Source organism: Felis catus, chromosome A3 (genome assembly GCF_018350175.1).
Source record: "Felis catus isolate Fca126 chromosome A3, F.catus_Fca126_mat1.0, whole genome shotgun sequence".
NCBI lineage: Eukaryota > Metazoa > Chordata > Mammalia > Carnivora > Felidae > Felis > Felis catus.
In genome coordinates, this window is record NC_058370.1 from 109,072,079 (window position 1) to 109,096,714 (window position 24,636).

At 44.8% G+C, this 24,636-nt stretch overlaps 1 long non-coding RNA gene across 1 annotated transcript; it reads left to right on the forward strand.

The window, feature by feature from the left end:
• The first annotated feature begins 336 nt into the window (after positions 1-336).
• On the forward strand, positions 337-7,518 carry LOC123384224. The gene is made up of 4 exons (XR_006594953.1): positions 337-611; positions 1,599-1,742; positions 3,486-3,638; positions 7,080-7,518. It is a non-coding gene; the product is annotated as an uncharacterized LOC123384224 (long non-coding RNA).
• Positions 7,519-24,636: the final 17,118 nt, after the last annotated feature.

The window sequence follows — 24,636 nt, forward strand, 5'->3', positions numbered from 1 at the left end:
TAGAAATGTCTTCAGTCTTTCTCTACAACCAGGGACCTAGCCTTCTCGCACAGGCTCCTAGAGGAACCACCCGATGCCTAAATGGCTCCCTCCCTGGCCATCCCAAAGCTACAGAGGCTTTGATAAAGCTACAGAGGCTTTATCAAAAGCAGCTCCAGCCTCTTTCCCAAGTAGGCAATTTCATATCTCTGCTTCCATCTCTGTCTTCCTACTTCGTCTTCTGAGTGTCCAATCCAGGCCCCCAAGGTCACTTCTCACCAACTGCCACTTGGTTCCAATCAGTGTGTGTGGTTCAGCAGTGTGTGGGGGGGGGGGGGGGGGAGGGGGCAGTTAAAGATGAAGCCACTGGGAGTACCCTCCTCTTCTCGAGGGACAGCACTGAGGGCCACTCTACCCTCACTCAGCCACCCACAGTCCACTCCTGCCTGGTCCAGCAGAGGAACAATCATCACATGTCATATTTGCAAACTGTTAGATAAGTAGCGAAAGCAACCTCACTCTGTTTGGCCTGATAGTTTAATGTCTTTTTTCCACTTCTTTGAGGATTATCCGGAACATCAACGCAGTGCATACAACATACAATCATCAATGGTGTGTGCAGTACCTACAAGGTATATTTATTTCACAGGCAATCAGGGTTCTACAAATTTCATAACTTCAATTACTTCAGTTGTTTAAGTGGAAAAAACTTTTTTAAAGCGATAGCACCTTAATTTATAATTTAAAGAATTTGCAAATGTAACTCATCTACCTGTGCTTCCCTCACTAATATTTTAATTATCTTTGATTCTTCCTTTGAAGGATGAACATTTTGGAAGTACGTGCTTATCTCTTTTGAGCCTTTTATCTTGTGCCTTTCTTGTCTTTGCCGAAATTTTTGGAGAAGGATAGTAAAATTTGTCATCACCAGTACTGTGGGCTCCCAACGGGGCGGAGGGAGAAAATTGCAACTGATGCTGATTACGGGTGAGGGGGAAATAGCTGGGGTATAGGGGAATGGCAACAGACTCCCCCTCCCCCAGGAGTAGAACCCATGGTTCAAACCACTAAGCTTGGGGAGTGGTACTAAGTGTGATCTGGACAGGGCTGGTCCATGGGAGAATTGTATCCAAGTTAAGCAGGTAGAGCAGAGGGTAGGATATCTAAGGAGAGTTTGGGTGTACTATGTATATCCAACATGTTTATCCAACATGTCCATCTGTCCTGGGGAAGAGACAGGAATGAGCAGGGCCCCAGCCAATTGGACCGGAGCTCAGGAATGGGCCCTAGTCCCACCAGGGAGCTGGAGAGGAAATTGGAACCAGAAATCATGGCAGAGAACAGTCAGGCAGATGGACCATATGTGGTTGCTTGGGATAGGGAGACTGCAGCTCCCATTTCTGTGGACACCCAAAGGCAGATTCATTCTTGCCAGGAGCACTGGACACTGGGCATGGGGCTCTTTCCAGCTCCCCGTCAACAGCAGAGAAAGCTGCAAGCCTGCATTGCAAGCCTGCCTTTGCATGGGCTCAGAGACCAGGCTAAATGAGCCTACAGATCTTGGAGCTCCTTTCTTCCTATTCTGAAAAGCTTTCTTTTCTCTCTCCCTCCTTATCTAGCCGTAGATACTACCATCTTACATTTACAGTTGGCACTTTACCAGTTACAAAGCAATTTCATACATACTGCCTCAGACAGAATCTAATACCAGCCTGAAAGATGAATCAAGGAGGAATTACTACATATGAGGAAATGGAAGTCAAGTAAGTGCCCAAGGTCACACAGTGAATCCTGTTATGATGCCCCCCCCCCCCCCACTCAAGTACAGGACTGCCCACATTCTGAGATAAATTCCGAGGATGTCTATAGGAAGCCACTGGCCCAGAAAATCTATGATTCTGATGAGTTGCGTGTTGGGCACTGGGAGCCTTACCTGAGTGGGTTCCCTGGGCCCTTGCTTCTTGGGTCTTTAGTCTTCTAACTGGGCTTTTCCATCCTGTAGTAGCTGTTTCTGAGACGTACCTGCCTAAGCTCATCGGGCTCACCTGCTCCCCTCTCCCTTGAATGATGCCCCTGGAGTTGGACCTAGGTCCTCATAATTTGCCTGCAAAGCCTATACCTGTCTCTTGTAAGGAAGTGGTAGGCTAGTTATCTCTAGATCCTTCAGGGCTAAGGGCCTGGGGGAGCAAACACTTGGGTACATCCTGCCCCACATTTTATTCCCTTTCATGAGGAATGTCTTGTGTGTCCTTTTTGATGGTTTAAAAAGTATGCCTCTTTTATAGACGGTGGTCTTGCTATTATGATGATCTCTCTCCAAGAATCTTTGCTCTTTGTGGGGTATGACAGTAAGTGTTGATGCCACACGTGCGAGTGCTGAAAGGTGACAATTAATCCATTTAAGGTCACAAACCAAGTCAGAGATGAGACAGGAACAGCCTCTAAATCTTCTCTTTCCTCCTAAATTCTGTCTTTCTCCAAAATGACAGGCGACACTGGAGAGTCCGGATTCCTCTTCTATTCAGCTGGGACAAAGAACGAGTTATAAATCTCCTGCAGTAAAAAATGCCATGAAAATGATCAAAAGAGACATGATGTTAGCAGTCATTCTTTTCTCATCGTTTGGTCTCCTCCTTAACATCTAAAGCAAGCGCTCAGAGAAGATACTAAGGGTGGGGCGGGCACAGTTCAGAGTTTTACCAAATGCTCAACATCACTACCTCCACCCTCCCACTGCCTAGTTCCAAAGGTCCTTATAACTCTGGATCTCTGGACTTTGTTAGGGGCCCAGGATGAGCCTCAGACAGGGATGCTAGTCACGGAATTAGTAAGCACTTCTGTGCAGTAGTCTGAGCATTGGCTGCAGTGGGTCTCAGGGGCTTTGTGACTATGTTTGAAAGTGGACCGGACGGGCTTTGGCATGGAAATAATGAGGAAGAAGCTAAGCCAGGATGTCATCCCAGCTGCAGTCTAGCTTTGATATGATCCCAAAGGAGCACGGATGGTATCACAGAGCTGGTTCCGCCTTGAGATAGGGCTGCAACTGTTTGTATAAGGGGCTACTCCATGTCAATCAGACATTGGCCCACTGCCCCAAACGGAAGGGACGGTGCGATCGCCAGGACAAGGGGCTCCCATGCAGTGAAAGGCAATTCTCCAGAGATGAGGCCAGCAGTGAGCCCTTCACAGCTATCCAGGAGGGGGACCAACAAAGTCCATCTGGTACAGGGGGATGAATGGTGATCATCGGAGGCCATTTGGCAGAGCTGAAGCCATAGAAATACCTATCATATTTTGGCTTTCTGGTCCCAGACTGAGCAGGTCTTATTGGGGGACTGATCTAGGTTTTGTGAGTCCTGAAGCTTATTACAATTTGGGGAGCCTTCTCTAAGAAAAAGGACACAAACTATGTCAAAATTAGGTTCCCAGCCTGTGCAGATGGTAGGTCCTGAAGCTAAAGCTGTGTAGTCCCATCCATCTCTGAGTGTTTTTGCTTCTTTGTGCAGAAGAGAAGACTGAGGATCAGAGTTTAAGGAAAATTGCCCAAGGACATCAGTCAAGGAAGTGGCTGGAGCTGGAGCCCTATCCTTCTGGCTCGTAGTCCAGAGCCTGCTCTGTGATAACACCAGTCAAGCCCACAGCAGAAGGCTGCTAGGAAGGTCAGGAGATAACAAACGGGAACATGCTTTGTAAGCTCTCCCTGAAGGGTCATGTGGCTATAAGGCATTATGATTAAACGGGCAATTGATCTGGGAGACGGGATGTTGCCAAAATGAATAACTTGGTCAAAGAATATATATATATATTCTCTCCTCCTGCGTTTTCCACACTGGCTTGCTAGGTTTATACAATAGCAAGTATCTCTGGCTTGATTCAAACCTGCGAGCTCCCAAAATTGGCATGAGTAATAAATTGATAAATCTCCCAGGCTTGTGGCTCCTTGCCTGAGCATGAACACAGAACACAAAAACTTTATCATAGAAAACAAGAGCATACCTCCTTATCACTCTGCCAGAATGAATAGTTGATGAGCCCTCAACGGTTCTTAAGAGGCTGAGGAGATAAGAGAAGTAAGGGGGAGGGGGGTGGTCTCCTGAATGATAGAGTAGCTTCCTAAAAACATTTTTCTCTGTCCAAAAACTGTTGCCAATGGGCACAGATAACTCTAGGTCTTGGATACTCTAGTTTATGCCCCATGAGTTTTTCTTCACCCAAGTTTCATCAGCAATGAGTCAAAAGGGCCCACCAATCCCCTGAAGGTAACTGGGGGTCAATAAACTGGGATTCTGTTGAGCCCAACCTAGCTCATTTGCATATAGTCATTTGCACTATATAGAGAATTAAGGCATGAGGGCTTGAAAATTTGCCCTTTTCTATTTTTAAATCACTGATCTGGGCTCCTTGCATGAGTAGAACTTACTAGTGGCATGCTCTTTCTCCATCCTCTCCTAGCCTTTCTTGGTTTTCGTACAGCAAGGCCATTTCCTTTAAGTGTGTCTCAACTTCTGGGGCCCTGGTGCTGGGGATGGGCCTTGTGGGTATTCCCTGTCACCGCTTTGTTTATAGAGCTACTCTCTGCTGGAGAGTGGAGGAAGGGGTGTGGGTAGGGGCTGATGGGTACAATGAGACTGTTTTCAAAATCTTGGGAGTTTAGAATCTTGCAGCTTTGAAGTGCAACTTTAATTGCCCAGATTGTATGTTGCAGACCAATCCCTTGAAACAGAAGTGAGCCATTCAGTGAAGCTAACACGTGGGCCAAAGAGGGAACCACATCTTTGGAATTTCCCTAACTTTTTTGCATCCCAGAATTCTAGGTCAAGGGCTGCAACCAGCAGGCACTTAGATGTTACATTTAAGGAGGTATTTGACTATTTACTTTAGAGAAGCAATAACCCCAAAGCCAATTGTAAGGAACTCCTAAATTAGAATGCACGCTGCTTAGACCTTTGTCTGTATCACGTGACCCTGCTTGCTATTGCGCCAAAGGAACAAAGAGGAAAACAAATTGATTTCCTCTTTCCCTCGGAACAGAAAATGCACAAACATGGGATATGGGGTAGAAGGTCTACACTTTCTATCTGTGCTAACTTTCTAAATTTGGCCAAGATCAATAAAACGGAAACCGCTCTCGTCAGTAAAATGGAAGGGACAATGGGAGTCACTGTACCTGAAAAGAGGGAAGTTATGAGGATTGTGATTAGAAATTGTTGAAGTGTAAGAGGAAAAAATAGCTTCTACTGGAACGAATAGGACTTCAGGTGACATCACGGACATGACCCCTTCATTGTCCCCACATTTCCATTTCTAACACTAATCCTGCTGGAACAGGTCACGTGGCCACAATGCCCATGCCAACAGCCCTTCTCCTCTCAGCACTACTTGGATAGTAGTAAAAGTAGCTGCAGCCAGTGTTTATTAAGTATGTGCAATGAGCTTTATCATCTCACTTATTTTTCACTGTAAGCCTTTGTGGTATCATCATTTTTCAGATGGGAGCCCAGGGGTTAAGTCACTTGCCTAAGATTACACAGCTAACAGAAATATAGTTCTTTCACTTTTTCTAAGTGTCCTCATTCACTCTGGCTCAGATCATCTTTTTGTTGTTGTTATGTTGGTCTTCTGGTCTTTTTCTGAGGTTTCCACCTTAAGCTGCCTGTTAATTTCATTGACATATCTCCAAATTCAAGGAGATCCAGTGAGGTGAATCCTACCAGATTGCATACTCTATGAGAATAAGGAACTGTGCCCGCCATGTTCATGCCTATCTCCTCTGACACATAGTAGGTGCTCCATACATATCTGTCATATGAAATATTTGTTAATGAAAGAATATGTCCATGGGGATTTGCTTTTGGGCTGAGGTCAGTCTTCTTGAAGCTCTGGGTCTGGGTTGACTGTTCCTGGGAAGTATTCTCTGGGATTTGAAAGGTCTGGGCAGGCAGATCCCTCCCCTCCACACCCCCCAGAGCAGCCCTGATAGAACTACAGAGACAGGATCCATCCAGAATATATGGCTGGGTTCTGAAGACTGTTTGGAAGAATGCATAAAACACCATAAGGTGGAGTAATTGTTCAAGAGACGTATGTATGTCTGTGGTATTAAGGCCAGAATGAAATTTCTGCTGAGAATCCTCATAAAGAGATGGTGATTATACCACGTCTTCGATGACATCCATGCAGGAGACACCATGGAGATATTCTATGGCTCTTTCCTGTGGCTATACTCAGTAGAGGTGGATGGTAGTTTCAAGAAGTGCAGTCAGAAGGCAACAGGCCCACCTCTTGGATGCCACTGAAGAGGCAGCCTTCTCCCTGTTTCTACTCATCCCAGTCCCCCTGATTGATTCATTGTAGGGGCTTTGCCCCCTGGGACCAGTTGGGCACCCTGGGGAGACTTCACTCTTAGATTGTTCTAAAAGCAGCCCTAAAAATTCAAACACATGCCTTCATACACCCTGTGCCTTCTCTCTGACCCCTTACTAATCCCGAAATGTGCTGGACCCAAAAGACCATTTTGCTTGGAGGGAGACAAAATAAGGAATAGTAATATTTGCTTTCTAAATAAGATGATGGAAAAAATGCAAAACAACCCAGCAATAGCCGCCCATTTTGCAGCTGGTGTCCTTTGTTTTGATGCAAATTTAAGACAGACCCTGGTTGGTAAAGAGAAAGTGGCAGCACAGGATCTGGTTCCCCAGAAATGTGAGTTTTCATTCTCTTTGGTGTGCTTTGCTGATGCCAAAGGCTTTTGGAAGAGCCACTTATTCAAAATCAACACTTACAAAATTTTCCAGCCCACGGGGAGTCTTACAATTTTCTTTGGAGCAGCAAAATAAATTCCAGACCTTATCATTTTGTCATTTAAAGTCCCCAAATCTAGAGCCAGTGTGATTAGGGACGCTGGCAGAGTCAAAGGGAAAAAGCTCTCTCCCAAGACCTCGCGTCCCAGTGAGTTTGCCAGTTCTGCCTGTCTGTCCAGCAAGAGATTGTGTAATCCCAACACTCCTGGGAGCCTACCAGTGCTGAAAGAGCCTGCCTGGTACTTTAATCTAGCCCAGCAGGTACCCCAAACAAAGAACTTCTTCATTGTCCCTCCGCAGAACCAGCTTGGACCACATCGTGCTGGATTTAAAGCTATAAACCAGCCACCAACCAGCACAGGAGGCTCAGAGACAAACCTCTTCTTATTTGCAGAAGTCAGGACTTGTGAGCTGACTACTGTTGCACATCCCCAATGAGGATGGCACCTGAGGGTGTGACCTCCGAGTACAGCATGGCAAATGTAGGATCCACTGAAGGAAGAGCCTCTGGCTGGAGCAGGTGACAGAACCCTGTTCCCTGAAGGAGGTGGTGTCCTGGAGGTTGGGGAGCTCTGATTCCCCTCGGAGCAGCAGTGTTACCTGTAAATTCTAATCTCAAGGAAGTCTGGAATGCCCTGTCTGAAAGAATTTATCTTTTAAATATGTCCGCTGTTACGACTCTGTTTCTTGTTGAACAAGCTGTCCAGCGTTACAAAGAGTGCCCTCTTAAAATGTAATTACTTTATGGTAGGTTCTGCCTTAAACATGACCAGCGCTTTTTTTTTTAAGTGTATTTATTTGGGGCGCCTGGGTGGCTCAGTTGGTTAAGTATCCGACTATTGATTTTGGCTCAGGTCATGATCTCACAGTTGGTGAGTTTGAGCCCTGAATCGGGCTCTGTGCTGATGGTGTGGAGCCTGCTTGGGATTCTTTAAAAACAAAACAAAACAAAACTAACAAAAAAAAGTGAGTTTATTTATTTGAGAGTGAGAGAGAGAAGGGAGAGAGAGAGAGGGAGCACATGAGCAGGGGGAAGGGCAGAACAAGAGGGAGAGAGAGAATCCCAAGTGGGGTCTGCACTGTCAGCACGCAGTGATCATGACCTGAGCCAAAATCAACAGTCAGATGCTTAACTGACTGAGCCACCGAGGTGCCCCTAAACATGACCAGTTTTCTAGAAGTGACAATCAGGAGCAGGGAGGAAAAGGCTGGGGTGGGGGCAGGAGCCCAGAGCCTGGACAGGACAAGGCTTAGATGGGAAGAGATTGAAAGAGAAATATTTTGTTTCTAGACCTCATTGCCTCCCAGTGCCACCAGTAAGACAAAATAATGCGACGGGATCCCTCTGTCATAAATGGGTTGAGGACAGAGCCAGGCTGGGAAGGAAAGGGGAAGAAAGAAGGAAAGAGGAGAAAGAAAAGGGAGAGAGGTGAACCCTTGGTGGGGGGTGGGATTGGGGCTAGTCTCAGAGTGTGCAGGGGGCGGTGGGGACATGCCCAGTTTTGCCCTCTCTTCCCCCCACAGCTCTTGGCTGCCGATCGAGGGTCCATGGATGTGTCTGAAGGTGCAGGGCGTGTGGTGGAGCAAAAGTGGCCCTGTCCCGGATGGTGGACGTCCTGGTCCCTGTCCTGCATTACCTGGCAGGGTGACCTCCAGGGTTTCTTATCCTTAACAGGAGGGGCTGGCAGAATGGGACAGTTCTCCAATTGTGAGAGGGTGATGATTTGAAAAGGCCTGGGATTCCACCACCAGCGGGGAGCAACCCCCTGCCCAGAAGACATCCTAGTTAATCCAGGGGAAGGCCAACTGTAGAGGCCCCGAGTTCCCATCCCCGAGCTTCGAGCCTCGAGCCTCGAGCCTTCAGCCTCGAGCCTCGCTTCTTGGCAGAAAGTTTACAGGAAAAGTGCTTGGAGACTGCTGCTAGTCTTAATTCCTTTCTTTAACCTTGAGATAAGAATGCCTTTGTTTGAGTCTCAAGCAAGTCTCAAGTTATGTAACTCACTCTTATTAAAACTCTCCCTGACTGTTTTATATTCAGCCTTTTAGCTGCCCTGGTTTGCGGCTTTAATTGAATAGGTGGCCTTGTATTGATGCTAAGTTTTTTTGTCTTTGTCTTTCAGATCTTGACAGGATAATCACAAGGGTTTGTTTAGTAAACACGGAGGCGGCTCCACAACCCAGCTGCCTGGCAAAGGGCCTGTGACTGCTCTGGGAAAGCTTTGCTCCTAGCACAGGGCTTCAGGAAGAGTTTTCAGGGGACCCAGTCCCAACTGAGCCAGATCGGCCTCCTTTCCAAACCCATAGCCCCTCAGAGAGCCAGACAGTTTTGCAGGGGAGCTGTCTGTCGGTGCCCGAAGGGGAACTTTGCATTGGGTAGTTCTATGACTATGCACCCAACAGCCACTACTGAGGCGCTGGGCTTGCTGGGACGGATGTGTATGTAAATTAAAAAAAAAAAAAAAAAGCCTGGAGGTATGTTGGTAAAACTAGAAGTTTCCTTGAACCCTCATGTTCTGTCCTGCTAAGCATTTGGGAGGTTCCCATCCATTGATTAGCTACTTGATGTGCTAGGTACAGGGATGGGGTGAGGAGATGAATAAAATAAGACCTGTTCTCAAGGAACTCAACCAGTCCAGTGTGCGGCTGGGGGCGCATGCGAGGACACACAGGTAAATGACTAACTCTGATACAGTGAGGTTGGTGCCTTAACTGGGTGATGCACTCAGTGTCATGGGAGCAGTAATTGGAGGAGGAGGAGGAGGAGAAGCCTTCAGCTTTATAGAATACGGGTGCAACAGGGGTTTGACAGGAGAACGGGCGGAAGGGCATACAGGCATGAGGAACAGCAGGTGCAAAAATATGGGGCCAAGAGAAGATGTGGGTGTCACCAGAACAGGAACACGTTGCTGGAGGTTTTTACAGGTGCCGGGAAGGTAGTGGAGGTGCAGGAGGGTAGAAGGCTTGGAGGAGCCATGGGGACTGGGGCTGGGAAGGTTATCCGGGGCAGGATTGCGGAAAACCTGGCTCCAGGGCCTCCTAAGGCAAAGAGAAGGAGGGAGTAGGGCAGCCCGTAGAAATGTAGATCCCAGACTTCCTGGGCTGGTGAGAAGGACCCTGAAGTAGTCAAAAGGAAGCATATTTACAAGCCTCTGGGTCCTGATTGTTGCTGAAGCTGATTCTAGAAATTTGTAATTGCGTTTGGGTACATTCAGGAGTAGGGGCAGGTTTGGAAAGATCTTTTAAAGAAAACGAATACCAACTTTGATTACAAGAGTGCTGGAGTGCCTTCCCGGGCCCGGAAGAGCCTTGTACAAGCAGGGCACTCTGAAGCTTATCTTCCATTAGCCTCAAAGTGAACCCACCCCTGGAAACTGAGTGGTGTTTATATAAAATACTGCAAGCCAGAAGTAAAGCCTGATTTTATGATTTCATAGCTATTCCCCGGGGAGAAAAGTCTTTTGCTGTCAGTTATTTCTCTTCTATAAACAAGTCTTCGTCCTGTGCCCTCTTTTCTACCGACCCCCTTTCCCTAGCTGACCAGCTTCTGGCACAATCCATGATGTTTTCTGCACTTGAGCCCCTACCTGCCTTTCCAGCCACCTCTCCTATCGCTCCCTGCTCCAGCCCCAGGGCCTCTCTGTCTGGTCCTCGCACATGTCAAGCTCTTTCCTATTTTAGTACCTTGGCCTCAGCCTTCCCTCTCTGCCTGGAGCACTTTTTTTCCAGAACTTCCTCCTCGCTTTCAGCACACAGCCTCAATGGCCCCCTCTCTGACGTCCCTGCTCACCCAACCTAACGAAAACTCCTAGGCACACTCTATTGCATTGCTTTGCCTTATTTTCTCCATGGCACCTTTTCACGAACCAAACTCACTTACTTATTTATTACCATGGAAGTACAGTTGACATACAGTGTTATATTGGGTTCAGGTGCACAACATTCAACAACTCTGCACATTACTCACTGCTCGTCAAGGTAAGTGTCATCACCACCTATTGCCACACAACATTATTACAATATTATTGGCTGTCAAAGTCGTCTTGTTTTCTTTATTTACTTTTTGACTTTTTACCATCTGTAAAAATACCTCCTCATCACGAGTTGCTCGAACACTGGGACCTCGTTTGTCTCGCTCACTGTGCTATGCTTTAAAACAACAGAGTTTAGGGGCGCCTGGGTGGCGCAGTTGGTTAAGCGTCCGACTTCAGCCAGGTCACGATCTCGCGGTCCGTGAGTTCGAGCCCCGCGTCGGGCTCTGGGCTGATGGCTCAGAGCCTGGAGCCTGTTTCCGATTCTGTGTCTCCCTCTCTCTCTGCCCCTCCCCCGTTCATGCTCTGTCTCTCTCTGTCCCCAAAATAAATAAACGTTGAAAAAAAATTTTTAACAAAATAAAACAACAGAGTTTACTGGTAGCATTCTTACGTAATTATAATACTTTGCACCTGCGTAGCCCTTTCTAGTTTCCAAAACATTTTTACATACATAAGCTCACTTTTCCCTCCAAACAACCCAATGGTGTAAGTAGGAGAGGGATTGTGTTGGCTACATCTTAAACATGAGTAAATTGAAATTTAGAGGGGTGGAATGACTTGTTACAGTTTTCCAGCTGATAAGTGATGGCCTCAGGCCCCCTTCCATCAAGACGAACTCTCTTTTCCTCCTGGCTCGTATTTTGCTAAGACTTGTTTCTTCTCCTGTTCCCCAGAGCAAGGGAATGCACCCACGTAGGGGTTGAGAAAGCACCTGTCCCTGTCTCCCCGAGAGGAAAGGAAACAAGAGCACGTAAAGATTTATGGCAGACAGCCTAACCTTCACCTGTGGGCTGGGCAGAGAATGAGACCGATAATAATCTCCTTTGGACAGTAACGACACATTCCCTATGTGCAGCAGAATTGTGTTACCTATCATGCAAATTGAAAGGGACTTGAATTTTCATTTTGATTTAATGTTGAAAGCATCAACTGCTGGGCAATTTCACATATTTTACCCTTAAAGGCAAACCTATTATTAAATGGTGATTGAAGAATGAAAGCCAAACTTGCTATTTTTAAAAATAGAGGTATGACAAGTAATGTTTTTCTAAAGTTGTCTAGAGAATCAGTAACAGAACAAGGAGTTCAGAAACCTGCAATTCCTGGTCCCAGTCAGAGACGACTGGCAGTCAATTTCTACAACTCTTCGGGCTTTGAATCTCGACTGGTAGAGATCTTTAGAAAATGTCGAGGCATTTGAAACACTTGATGTGACCCTTATACGGATTACTTTATTGACAAATTACGTAGAAATGTGTGCAAATCACAGACCCAGATGGGGCACCTGGGTGGCTCAGTTGGTAAGTGGCCAACTCTTGATTTCAGCTCAGGTCATGATCTCATGGTTTGTGAGTTTGAGCTCTGCATCAGGCTCTGTGCTGACAGCTCAGAGCCTGGAGCCTGCTTCAGAGTCTGTCTCCCTCTCTCTCTATCCCTCCCCTGCTTCAGCTCTGTTCTCTCTCTCTCAAAAATAGAATAAACATAAAAAAAAAAGTGTCCAAATCACCTACAGCTCAGTGAATATGCACAAAGTGAACATTCATTTGACCACCTCCCAGATCAAGAAATAAATCATGATTATCACTCCTCTTGCCTGTCATTCCAATAACTACCCTCCCTGAACAAAGGTAACCACTATCTTGAGTTCTACCACAATAGATAAATTTTATCTGCTTTTGAACTTTATACAAATGGAATCATGTTGTATGTAGTTGTCTTTTTTTGGGGGGGGGGGTCTGGCTTTTTTTGCTCCACATTATGTTGGACTCATCCATATTGTTGGGTATAATTATGGTTTGTTTATTCCCAGGCTCTTTAGTGGCTTCTTGCCTGAGTATGTGACATATCTATTCTGCTATTGATGGCCATTTGAGTTGCTTCCGGTTGGGGGCTGTTATGAACAGTGCAGCTATGACCATTTTTTGTGTCTTTTGGTGAAAATATATATGGATTTCAACTGGGTATAAATCCAGGAGTAGAATTTTTGGATCATAGGATATATTTATATTTACATGTACTACCGAAGGATTTCCCAAAGTGGTTTTACTGATTTGTTCTTCCATCATTGATGTATGGGAGGTCCAGTTGCTCCACATTCTTTTCAACACTTGACATTATCTATCTACTCATTGTAGCTATGCCAGAATGCGATCATGTGTGTATATATATGTATATATATATATATATATATTTTTTTTTTTTAACGTTTATTCATTTTTGAGAGACAGAGCATGAGTGGGGAGGAGCAGAAGAGACAGAGACAGAGACAGAGAGAGAGAGAGAGACAGAATCTGAAGCAGGCTCCAGGCTCTGAGCTGTCAGCACAGAGCCCAATGTGGGGCTCGAACCCACGAACCATTACGTCATGACCTGAGCTGAAGTTGGATGTTGACCAACTGAGCCACCCAGACACCCTGCTGGTGGGTTTTAATATACTAAATTATAATTAATTTAATTTGTTATAATTTATTATATATATACATATATATATATTAAAGTTTATCTATTTATTTTGAGAGAGAGTGGGGGAGTGACAGAGAGAGGAGAGAGAGAATCCCAAGGAGGCTCCACACCGGCAGTGCCGAGTCCAATGTGATGCTCACACTCATGAAACGCCAGATCATTACCTGAGCCAAAACCAGGAGTCAGACACCCAACCAACTGAGCCACCCTAGCGCCCCAATTTGTTATAACTTAATAAATGTATTTGCAGAATGGTACCTAAGAAACCCGAGATTGGGTAAAGATTAGATCAATTTTGTTTCACAATTATATTCTTACGTTCTCTAATTCCTTCATATATATAGGTTCAGCCTACCCAACAAGATGGCAAGTCTCCTGACGTCAAGGGCTTTGTCATAAAGTTCTTTCACATTTGTTATAGCCCTTAGCACAATGCTGGGCACAGAGTAGTTCTGGTTGAATTGGGCTAAACTAAATAATGGAGGCAAACCCACTACAGTCTATGGAATATCTCTCTGTTCACAGATCCTTGCCAAATCGCTGTTTTCAGGCACTTCGTAGGGTGATGCAAGGATCCGAGAGGAATTCTAGAAGATGTCCAATTCCTTGATGTTCTACCAGGACCTACATTCCAGGCACTAAAATTCTTTAGGTAGAATGAGCCCTTCTATTTTCAACAGGATTTTCCTGAGGCATGTTCCTTAGGCCACTAGAAAGTAGAACAGACAGAGACTGTCTTACCCTGAGTTATCAGGAGGAAGCTGTGTTTGTGCCCTTCCGTGCTTAAAGGGGTGCTTTGGACTCAAAATGTCTGATCTTATTACACTAGCCTAATTTCCCTATGGCTGCATCCAGTTTGATAGAAATTTCTCCAAAGGCCACAGTAATCTCTGTGAAACTCAGTTCCCTGTTTGGCTGATTTTTTTTTTTTATCTGTCCTAATTTTTAAGTACTATTTCTGTCATCTCATCAGCTAAAGGATCTGTACTCAATTGCCCATTTCAACATGCAGCCTTGTATCATGCTATGCACATTTTTGTTCATATTGAATATCAGCTATTTCTGGACTGAGATCCTGAGACTTTAAGTTAGTACATTTGAACAGTTCTGATTTCGTTTGGAAGCAGGCACTCGCTGAAAATAATTGGTAAGGATATTCCTCCACTCCCATCCCTGGCCTTTCAGTTTTGGACTCTGACTGTCAGCAAGGAAGATAGGTTTAAATGGATGTGGTCATTAAGTGAGCGTTAAAGAAAGAAAGAAATGGCCCTCAAGAAACATGTATAGAATGCTGACAAAACAGAGCCAGTTTCCAGACTCCATTTGGGCCACCTACTGTCAGACCTATCCAAGTAAGAGCGTGTGTGTGTGTGTGTGTGTGTGTGTGTGTGTGTGTGGTGGGGCGGGTGGGGGGGGGATGGTATAAGAAACGAGAAATCCCTGAAAAGAATATTGTGGTAAGATCCCAAAAGCATATCAGTTAGTAATTGTATACAGTCACTAATGGGAACAGCCTTGTTCTACGAGCTAAAATCATGATCGTTAGGTAATCAGATCTAGTGCTCTGGGGCCTCCCCCGACACGGTGATTGTTGTAGACTAGATCAGGACATAATAGCATGTTTGATTCTTTCCTCCTTCTCTCCTATCAGGGCTGGCCAGTCGCCCAAGATTTGCGGGGAGAGGGAGGAGGGCTGTGAGTTTCAGAATGGTTTTTCCTCGGGGATGGGCCTCATGTCTCAGCCTTCCTAGGAGATCATATGTCTCCTGTTATGTGTTATGCACATGTATGTCTCTCCCTCCATATGTGCATTTGTTCTTCAATCTCAGGCTGAACTGGCTATGACTTTTGGGTTTATCAAATTCAGGTGCATCAGGCAACCCCATGCATAGTTTTGATCAGGTGGTCAGGGGCCATGAGCTCAGTTGTTTGGGTTGGATCAAGCAGGCAGCGTGAATATGAAATGGAGTCTGCAACAAGCTGGAGAATCTACTTCCCTTCCCAAGGAGGGTCATAGCTTCAGACAATGGTTATCATGTGATCCCATGATCAGACCTTTTGATTTTTTGAGAAAATCCAGAAATCCAGATTTTTAAAAATGTAATTTCCTGATTTTAAAGGTTTGTAATTAATTAACATTAAAAAAAAATCACTTTACAGGCTAACGATGTAAGGATAAAATAAGACAAATCTGTAGGTCTCATTTGGCTCCCAACCCTAGGCCTCCAGGTTAAATTGATTTTCTACAGAGAAAAATCCAACTTATTCAAGGTACTCTAAGTTATGGGAGACTATATCATAAGGATATGTGACAGTAAGATAAACCGGATTTTCAACTATGCATTAAGGCCTCATAGAAACCCAGGACCTCTATTAAACAGCCCAGGTCAAGGAATGAACAAGAACAACATTTGACTGATTGGTACTTACTGAGAATTGGAAGGTCCTTTATCACCATCAATGGTGTAACTTATGCTTCTTCTTCTTTTTTTTAAATGTCAATTTATTTTGGGGAGGGGTGCAGGGCAGAGAGAGAGGGAGACACAGGCTCCTGGCTCTGAGCTCTCAGCACAGAACCTGATGTGGGGCTCGAACTCACAAACCATGAGATCATGACCTGAGCCAAAGTCTGACACTCGACCGACTGAGCCACCCAGGCGCCCCCTTGATGCTTCTCGGTCGGTGTCAGGTTTCAACATAAGCTGCTTATGGTTCACATTAATTTTTCTGATACTTGTAGAATTCTTGACTGGGTCCCAAGGCTTCCAGTCTGTTCCTAACCTGTTTGCGAAGGCCTTCATTACTTCAGTTATGCCCAACTTTGGGAGTAGAAGGCGGAAGTGTCCTTTTCCTTGTGGCAAGTGGATTGCTGGGGCAGGAGGAGCAGCTGGTAGGTCAGGGTAAATTTGGAAAGCATGTTCTTATCTATGACACCGAATATGGCTGCCTCTCCATCAGCCATTTGTCCCTTCTTCCTTACTAACACTATCTCAACTTTGTTCAGGTATCGGGCAACTTATGTGCTTCAGGGAAAGATGATTTCAGCCCAAAGCAGGGTGGATCTTGACTAGATGGAACCAATCATGGCAAGGCCATTTTCCTTGTCAAAGATTAGTGTAGGAATTGGCATGGGTAGTAATTTTGAGCAGTGGGATTGCAAGAAAGTTTAAAGGAAACTTAAATGAAAATTTGAAAAACTAAATTAAAACTTAGAATGCCTTCTGAAGTAAAGAGTTTCAAGGCAGGAAATGGACCCTCTTTTATTCACACGGCTGCATCTCTATGGAGCTCTGTGTTGCACTTACAACTCTGGCAGCCAGTTTGCAACTATGGAGGATAAATGTGTGGACAAAAGTCAACCTTTTGGTTGGAGGAAGGAAGAGCAGAGGAAGGTAGACGTAGAAAATTGGAAAACAAAATGCAACCGGATGTCTTAATGATGTCGTTGAACAGTGACAGAGATTACCAACTCTGAAACCGCTCTACCTTTGAACTTAACTATTACATGAGATGCTACATTCTCGTTTTTGTTGTGGATGTTCCTGGTTGGGTTTCCTATTATTTTCACCTTAAAGCATCCTAATGGATTATCAATTATTATTCCGCTTGGAGTAATAAAATAGACTAGCTTTCGCTTCAAAATTAGATTGTATCCTCAAAAAAGCATTTCCTAGAAGCAACCTGTGAGTTTTAGCGTTGCTGTTTTAGCTCCTAGAAGAAGCCTCTGCAGTTACAACAGTCCATGTTGGAGGAATCTGCTAGACTTGCAGATGTGATCGGAGGTCTCAGTGGCAGGAGAGAAGAGCTATTTTGGAAACACATGGTGGACTAGTAGTTTGTGCCCAATACCTATCCTTACTATACTACCTGGGGAGTAAGGCAGTCTTAGATTTAAAACACTCATACTCATTGAACTGCAAATGATGTACATTTCAAAGGATCCACTGAACTCACGAAGTTGCCTTTGTGTTGTGATCACTATCAAGGAGCCCAGTGTAGACCCCCTGGGGCGCAGTCTACCAGATCCCTCCCCCCAGCCCCCCCCCCCCCCCAGATCCTGCACTTATCTCTGGGTGTTTCCCCAGCAGCACGTCCCAAGTCTCTCCTCTATTGCATTACTTGATGCTTTGTCCTTTATGTTCCCTTCCCACTTTTGTTGTCTGTATGCTTCTCCCCTTCCCTGCCACCCAAGAGGGGATAGGTGGCCATATTGCTTTAGCGGGTGCTGGGGAAGATAGAATAGAAACCAGGATCATCTTATTCTTCGTTTCCTTGCTGTGGGGTTTGGGAATACCCTCATTTATTGAGCAGATGCAGATTCCCTGGAATCATGTGATTCTAATACATTCCATTTATTCTCTTTATTTGGGGTTCCTGAATTTATTTTTTAATTTTTGAGAGAGAGAGAGAGAGAGAGAGAGAGAGAGAGAGAGCAGGATGGAGAATCTGAAGAGAGCTCTGTGCTGAGAGCAGAGAGCCTGTTGCAGGGCTTAAACTCACAAACCGTGAGATCATGACCTGAGCCGGATGCTTAATGGCCTGAGCCACCCAGGCGCCCCAGGGTTCATGAATTTTTGTTGCTGAATTTCTCTTTCCTCCTTCCTGGTTCTCAAAGGGCACTTCTTTGCTTCTCAGCCTTTTCTTACCTTCCTAAATTGAATTTCCTCTTAACTTCCTCTTCTTATTCTTGACTGTTCACAACTAGCTCCTTTATCCCCAAATATCTCTTTTCCTGTTCTGTTTTGTTTTGTTTTTTCCACCAGAGACCTGTTATTTTCCTTCCAACCCTCCTGGAGCGTCTATGTGTGCACCAGGAATTTCGGCGGTGTCCCAGAGCTCTCCTGTCTTAATTTTGGGAAGTTACCACATATCAGTCTTCTGCCCATAATGTTTAACGTCCTTCCAGAGCGGCTACCGGCACCTCCCTTCTCACATAGGCATTACGAAAGATGTTAAAGTTGCTCTGCAAACAGTTTTCTTCGTTAAAATATTAGGCTGAAAGATTTTGTGTGTTTTTTTTATGCAACTGCAACCTTTTTTTTTTTTTTTAATGTTCATTTATTTTTGAGGGAGAGAATGCATGCAAGCAGCGGAGGGGCAGAGAGAGAGAGAGAGAGAGAGAGAGAGAGAGAGAGAGAATCCCAAACAGGCTCTGCACTGTCGGAGCCTGACGCGGGGCTCTATCTCACAAACCATGAGATCGTGACTTGAGCTGAAATCAAGAGTGGGATGCTCTACAACTTTTATGGTGAGAAGTAACCGCTTATCTTGTCAATAACAAGTGCCCTACCTATAGTCCTGATCAACTTCCCCTAGTGTTTCTTCAGTGCATTTGACAAATCCTATCACTCGCCATCATTCAGGAAGAAATAAAAGAAAACATGAATGTGAGTGAGGACAGAGTTCCAATTTGGGACAGAGGGTGTTGTTGGTCTTGACCTTCAGATTTAAATATACTCATGACTAAAATCTAAAAATGCTGTTTTCCAGATGGACATGCACATTTTTGGTTCTACATACTTAAAATAAAAACAGGAAGAAAATATTTAACCCATGCTGAAATTCTTAAGTATTTTTAACATCTGTTACAGGGCAATTTTGCCTTATTGCACTAGAGCCAGAATACAGCTGGCGAGGACAATGTTTCTCCTTCAAGTCCCTTTCGGCTTTGCCCCCACTTTCATCACGAGCGCGCGCATTGTTTTGTGCTGGGTGGGTCAAATATCCAGCGCTCTTGCAGAGAGGACAAGTAGGATTAATGAGGAGTCACAACATCTGGAAGGTGCTGCAGACCCTTGGTTAGAGGGGAGAGGCCAGAATCCGAGGAACTGGCTTCCTGAGACTTCGAGGCACCCCCAGCAAGAGGTGAGAGGAAGAAACCGCAAAGTCTTTTGAGAATCTTTAGGCACAAGCAGAACTGTTTGGAACAAAGCGTGGCGGGGCTGGTTGGAGCTTGATCTCCCCGCCTCTGCATGGAATCTTCTCAGCTGTGGTGCCCAGTGGACCAGAGGCTCCAGGAGCATCAGCAGTCTGCATGTTTGCAGCGATCCTAGCTCACGCCATGGGCCCTGTCAGCACCAGCAAGGATGTGGCTTTGTCCTTAAGAGTTCTGAGGGAGGTGGAGGCTGAGGGTGGGGTGCTGGAGGAGATGGCATGGGTGGGCAAACAGGTGCGCCGAGCACGGATACTTGCTCAAGGGGGGACGGACCAACCAGTCTGTAAGTGATAGTAGCAGGTTGCCTCCCCTCCCCTTTCAGTTTTATGGCAACGAAGGTACATGAAGTTTAAATACATTTTCAGGTGATCCTGTCACAAAGTCAGAATTGCAAGCCAGAGCCCTTACTGCTTCAGTTTCTGGGTTATCCATAGCAAGTGTGGTTATTTCTAAGGATGAATTTCCATGGATTAAAATACGTAACACACATTGTGCTGGGAGTGAGCCTACCTTTAAGATGCTCCAGAGGCTTCTAGAATGGAGCAGAGAATGGGTGTGGGATTTGGATGTACTTGGCCTCTGGCAGGGTGGCCTAGTGTAGTATCCACAGATATCCTGCCCCTCCCCAGCTCGCGGGCTCTCTCTCTTTCTCTCAAAAACAAATAAACATAAAAAAATAAAACAAAAACAAAACAAATAAAAACGGGGATAGTAATAGTACCTCAGATTTGGAGATATCGTGAAGCTCAATTGAAAAAAAAGTGATATAAATATATTATCTTATTATGGTATTGAGAATTACCAGACGTATGTAAGAACCTGATAGACGTTGTTAATAAGTCTTACTAGAGGATTCCAGGGATGTTCCCGTGATGTGAAAATCTGACTCTGGTGTCTTAGACTCCATTGTTTCTACTCCCCCCTAGAATAATAGCTTAAGGAACAGGCTTGCAGACAGAGTGGAAAGCTCACTCAGGTGACCGTCTGGCAAGGGGTGGGGGACGTGGACGTGCCTGTGTCCCAGTGCTCTGTGTGGGGTCTTGCTGGGCTCTGCGGTGAGGCGGCTTGGCCAGTCGGGTCACTGGGCACCTTGCACTCATCTTTGACGTTGCAGTCGGTCTGCCTGTGCTTTGTTCTTTGTGTGTCCAGGACCCAATGCACATTTTTGTGGATTCGGGCCACCTTGGTGAGACATGCCTGCCTGAATCACAGCTACAACCTTCACCTGATTCCTGGTTTAGGTTGAACATTCTGTACTCACAGTCATGACCTTTGGTTCCCAACTCAGCTAACTTTATTACTGGTCCTTCATAGTATCTGTGGTGACATCCAGGTCCCATCGCCACCTAACCCCCATGCACCGTTATTTTTAATCTGCTGTGAGTGTTTCTTAAAGGAGCAAGTCCACTCTGTGCCATAGGTCCCTCCTGAGTTCCAGATGAGGGAGGGTGGAAAACCCACCTCTGCTTCCTGTAATCCCTTCAATCTGTTTAACTTCCACTTCCTGGATACAGGCTCTAGAGGAGCAAACTAGGACACATATACCCTTTGTCTCTCTAGTCCTGCGTTCTCCAACTCAAAGGTGAGAGGAACATGTAAAAGAAAAGAAGTAAGAGTCCTACAGTGGCCGGCTCCAACCATATGTGGAGAGTAGAGGGAAAACATTGTTTGAGAAGTACGGAAGAAACCTAGTCTAGGGGGAAAATCCTTCCAATCACGAGATGGGTAAAATCATAAAAAGAAGATTTTGATCCCATCAGTAACGATGAGAAGTGGAATTTCTCTCCTGTCAAGAATCTGCTGCAAAATGCAGCATATGCAATCATAAATGCCACATGCATTTTCAATTCAGAGTATTTGAGACTAGTCACTGAGAAGAAAACTTGATATGCCCTGAAATCTGACACTCCTGCACAAGAGAGACCTGACAGAGATCTACCCAAATTTGACAATAATCTTAAAAATTCACATGACATCAACACTAAAATGTTCAAGGCTGACAGAGATTTTTTAAAACTATCAATAAATAAGAACTTTATGAACTATGCAAGAAGAAAAACTAAATTGTCTTTCCATTTTGTCTTCAGAAAATGATATCCCTAAATTGGTATATTATGAAGAGCCAATCAAAGACTGAATTTTAGAAAAAAAGTATTTTTTATTTTATTTTATTTTTTTAATCTTTATTATTTTTTTAAATTTTTTATGTTTATTTCTGAGACAGAGAGAGACAGAGCATGAGAGGGGGAGGGGCAGAGAGAGGGAGACCCAGAATCGGAAGCAGGTTCCAGGCTCCAAGCTGTCAGAACAGAGCCCGACGCGGGGCTCAAACTCACAAACCGTGAGATCATGACCTGAGCCGAAGTCGGTCACTCAACCGACTGAGCCACCCAGGCACCCCGAAAAGTATTTTTATTTTAGAAAATTTTAGAAAAAAAGTATTGGAAATGTAAGCCATAAAGTTGATAAATTTTAGAAAAAAATTTTAGAAAAAAAGTATTAGAAATGTATGCCATAAAGTTAATTAATAAAAATATTATTTTTCTGTATGTTTGTGGTATGTGTTAGCTTTATAAAATTTGTGATTTCTTTTTTCAATTCTAACATTCTTTTTTTTTTAAATGTTTATTTATTTTTGAGAGAGAGAAAGAGAGACAGAGTGCGAGTAGGGGAGGGACAGAGAAAGAGAGGGAGACACAGAATCCAAAACAGGCTCCAGGCTCTGAGCTGTCAGCACAGAGCCTGATGCAGGGCTCAAACTCACGAACCGTGAGATCACGAGCTGAGCTGAAGTGGGATGCTTAACCGATTGAGCCACCCAGGCACCCCTCTTTTCTCATTCTAAATCAACATTTATGGGGCTTCTGGGTGGCTCAGTCAGTTAAATGTCCGACTCTTGGGTTTTGGTTCAGGTCACCATCTCATGGTTCATGGGATTGAGCCCCACGTGGGGCTCTGTGCCGACAGTGTGGAGCCTACATAGGATTCTCTCTTGCACTCTGTCTCTGCCCCTCCCCCTCTAGTTCTCTCTCTCTGTCTCTCTCTAAATACACTTAAAAAAATTTAAAACATAAATATTTACTTCCACATCTAATTTTGATTCAGAATTTGTTTTCTTAAAGAGGTTCCCCAAATTCGTAGATGCTTCAGGCGCCACAAATCCTGGATCGGCTCCTGATGGGTGCTGCATGGCCAGTAGTCTAACTGACAGTGGCCACCAATGGATATTTGAGCACGCCTATGGGAACATGTCCTGCAAATGAATGCCATTGCACACTTGTATTCCTGTCAAATAAAACAAGACAACGACAACAAAAAATTAAAACCCACTCTTCTAGACAGCAGAAGCAAGCAAGTAATTTTACCAAAGAGTGGTTACCATGACCCTGAATTCAGTGTTTACTGTTGTTACATATTTGCTTATTGTTTTGCCGCATATATATGTTTATGCATTGGTATCACACCATGTGCATGCATTCTCGTTATCTATTGTATAACAAATAGCTCCCAAACATAATGCCTTAAAACAACAGTCATTTCATTATGTCTTATGATATCTCACCTTCCTGGAGGACGATCAGGACAAGCTTGAAAGATAAATATTTGCCAGGCCGATCAAGTGCCAGTGGCATTCCTCGCTGACATCTCAGCTCCAGGAAAGAATGGTTATGGGAAATAGAAAGGAGGAGTTCACGTTCTGAGCACTTGTACTTGAAGATAGTTCCCAAGAATATGAGGGAGGGGAGAAGTGACGTGGGGCTTGGGGAGCTGTATGAGGTGAGGTGCAGATCTGTCAAAATATAACGATGAAATTGCTCCGGTGGCAGTGAATCCAAGGATTACATAGGTTACAACAAGGACAATCAATTCTAAGGACGTTGTCAAGGTGGAGTGTTCTGTCTGCTAACTAGCCAGTCAGATTTTGGGAGCTTGGAATTAAGCTTGGGTGTGAGATAGGAAAGGTTTGGCTGCTTTCCAGTTACAAATGAAATATGTTGATTGTTATAAGGCCAATGTAGATAATGTCCTAATCTCAAAAGAAGCTAAAATATGCAACTCCTTCAGGGAGGCCTGGATTTCCCACTGACTTCAAAGGCATTCCTGAAGGCTGGGGGCGATGGTGGTGATGTTAGGTGTGCCCAGATAGGCTGCTTCTGCTTGGGGAGGGTATCATTTCCTGCCCTGTTCTCAGATGAATTGAAAGCACATGGCAGGGTTCCCCCCAAGCCACAAGCACGTTTTCTGTATCATGATGGTTCATTCACTTCCTTGTTATTATTTTTGAAAAGATGTTATAGAATATGATAATAGTTCCTAAGGAGTTCCGGACCGTGTTCTTTTCTCTTGCATGCTGATCTTCATTTAAAAACCGGGCTCTTTCTGCTCTCCCAAATATCCTCAAGCAAGTCTAGTTCAAAGATTTGGATTTTTGTGGCTCCTATTATTCGACTATTTTAAGGACTACAAGATACCTATGAATTCTGTAGAAGTTGGTCGTTCAAGTAGATGGCCCTGTTGCATTTAGGAGCGTGCTTCTCAGAGTGCTCGGGGACGCCCTTGTCCTGGACTTTGAGTGACGTCTGCCTCCACTCCAGCAACCTGAAACAGTTTCCTGGACATCCAGAAGCTGCTTCTAGCTACTTAGTGGTCTGTACAAATGGCTTCTGATTATAGAGTTTTCAGCTCCTAGCCTTTAGACCGGTGTGTAATCTGGAGATACATGGTTAAGAACACAGGCCCTGGAGGCAAACAGAACTGCATTTGAACTTCAGCTCTTCCATTTGCAAGTTATGTGGCCTTGAACAAACTATGTGACCTTTTGAAACCCCAGTTTCTTTTTCTGTAAAAGGCTGGTGATGCCAATAATACTTGCCTCATCAAGGTGTTTTGTAGATTAAGTGAAATTCTGAATAGGTACTATTATTATTAATTGTGTCCTTGCTTTTCAGTCTCTTCCTAGACTCAAAAGAGCTGCTTCGTTGGAGCAATAATCATGATGGCTACCATTTATTACCGTGTGCCAGCCACTGGGCTAAATACTTGATCTACGTTATCTGTAATCATGGCAAAAATGCTAAGAAGAAACCATTACTTTACAGCAGAGGATACTGAGGGTCAGAAAGGTTAACTAACCTTCTCAAGGTTATAAACCCAACCTGCAGAGCTGGGGTCTGAACTCCAAAGTTGGTGTTCTTTTCACTAAGCCACACTGATGCTAACGTATCCCAGTTCAAGTCGTTCTCTCTCGGGATCGATATGGGTTGCGGAGGTCATTGTTTCCCTCTTGCTCTGGAGAAAAAATGGACAGCTACTATTAAGCAGCAAGCCCAGGGGAAACCCAATTGCCCACAGTGTTCCATATGGAGCCATTGCCTTTCAAGATGCAGACACATACAAGACAAACACGGTTCTGTTGGAGAAGCATGCA